Source organism: Euprymna scolopes, chromosome 18, assembly GCF_053919585.1.
Source record: "Euprymna scolopes isolate OS-2025 chromosome 18, ASM5391958v1, whole genome shotgun sequence".
Lineage (NCBI taxonomy): Eukaryota > Metazoa > Mollusca > Cephalopoda > Sepiida > Sepiolidae > Euprymna > Euprymna scolopes.
In genome coordinates this window covers 113350447-113352896 of record NC_136499.1, presented here as the reverse complement: position 1 = coordinate 113352896, position 2450 = coordinate 113350447, and positions in this window count along the sequence as shown.

Here is a 2450-nt window from a genome sequence, read left to right as displayed (position 1 = left end):
TCAACATCAAGTACACTCAACATCATCTTACCATCAATGCTTACTCTGCGAACTTTGAGTATGGGAAATCCACATATGCACAAAACAAAATGACTGGAAAAACAAAAAGACCCTAACTAAATGTAAGGATAATGAGTGAACGTTGGATAAATTGATAGTTACAATTATTACGAACTTGCCAGGATTCGAACCTGGAATCTTCTGATCCGTAGTCAGACGGGTTATCAATTGCGTCACAAATCCTGTCCGTATGTCGAAAGATGTTACCGTGACTGTATACAGACAGTGCTAAATTCCGTTGACATGGGCAGGTAAATTTTACGACAATTGCACGAAACGGCCCAAAACACTTATTTCGGGTTTTTTTGTGTGACTCGGCGTTGTTCGTTACGAACCATATATAGATAAGGACAATCTAGGGACTCACACCTTTCCGAGGAAAACAGAATTTTTCAGTTCGATGCATCTGTTCGAAGGTTTTATTGGTATATGCACACACACATACATAAATAAATAAGTAAACATTTAGAATTTTATTAATCGTATAGATAGATACTTATTTACTACAGGGTGGAACGATAACAATCAGACACCTGCACTTAGAAACTCCTTGAAGTGCAGGTGTTTAATTTATGGAAGAATTTTATCGGCCATTAGACTGCTAGATAGTTTGTTCGTTGTTGTGGTTGACTACCTGTGTTACCTACGAATGAACTTATCCATACACAATAAATATCGGGATACAAAGTCATAAGGCGGGAGTCGATATCCGCTGGACCAACCAAAGTTGCTCGTCCGTTAAACGAACGACCCTCACTTTTCTGTGTTTTTCTTAATACATTTTGTTACTCTATTACCGTGTTCTGTTTTCCTTGTAACCCTTTAAACAGGGTCATAACATTGATTAAAAACGTAGATCTTTATTTTTATAGAGAAGGTTATGATCACACTTATTAATATATATGAGTGCATAAGTTGTATCGTGGATACTATTACAGACTATGAGATCAGTCACACTGAGTTCAAATCCAATCAGATCTATTGTGGTCAGTTATGCACCAGCGTTGTTAGTAAAATTCCATGATAAGTTAAAAAAAAAATGAGTTCGGTTACATGTCAGGATATGACGTCACGGACAGGAAGTCTGAAGTGGGATGTGAGAGTAAAAGAGAGATGATCTGGTTGAGTTCTGAAGTCTTTTCTGAATCTCTATCTTGTTTGTCTATGGAAAACTTACGAATGTGTAAAACAAGAAAAAAAAATCAAAGAGCTGTTGCGCAAATATGCTTTCTTATACTAGAAGGGCCATCACTTATTAAGGCTACAAAGCCATTGGAGGATAATGGTTAATAAGTGTCAAGTTTTCGATGAGTCCATATCGAGATGATCGGTAATGGTGGAACATAGGTAGAATTTTATTGTTAAAGATGGCGGCTTTACAAGAACTTGTTTAAATTAGACTTGAAAACGATCATGTCATCTGGGAAGCAACCCCATGGTATCGTATTTTCATAGACGGGCGGTTCTAGATAATAAATTTGGCTGATGGTATTTTCGTTTGGTTTTGGGCATAGACAAAAAATGAGATAAATTGTTGACAATTGTTGTGGTAAGACAAGTATTTGTTGCAGATGTTTTGCAGAAGAAGGCATAGATTGAAGCTCAGTCGAGCACCTGCCATGCAAATAACAATAGAATCGCAAACTTTCTACTGTGCTGACCATCATTCTTGATCTGAAATGAAGCACATACATCAAATCCGTGTCAAAGGACACTGGAAAATTGGTTGAATCATTCGACCACTCCAGTAGATATCTCACTGCTGATGGAATCCTTTATTTGTATACGAGCAAATTTCGTCATAGAATGGAGTACTGTTCCCACATCTGGGCAGAAGCTGCTTGGAGCACCTATCCCACCTCGACAGTTCAAGACAGTCTTCATAATCTGGTATTTGATGCCTTTTTCTCGTTGCTGCTACCTATTTCCTACAGAAGAGGCCTGTCTCTGCTCTATCGTTATTTTATGGCAATGTATGACTAAGCTCCAATCTATGGTTCCCTCTTCGCCAATCTTTCACAAAAAAAAACCATTCATCTTGCCAAAATCACTATCGATAATTTTCCTCCCTTTCTATCAGTGCCTAAACCTAAACGTGGGTTCCATGAACAAACCATTATTTTTTCTAGAACTGCCAACCTGTGGAAAATCTGTTCTGCTGATCTGCTTTCCAGCTGACAACAATATCGTCGTTTTCAACTCCAACACAACAAAGTTGAATCACCCTCGTAAATAATCTAATTATATCAAATTTCCACCACAAACAATTACTACACTACTGCCCCAATGATTACCGTACACACATTAACACTTGTCCTCGAGTTGCCTTAGGGCCTTCAAAAAACCGAAGTAGTTAGAACAAAAGGTCCTCGCTCACTAGCTTTTGAAAC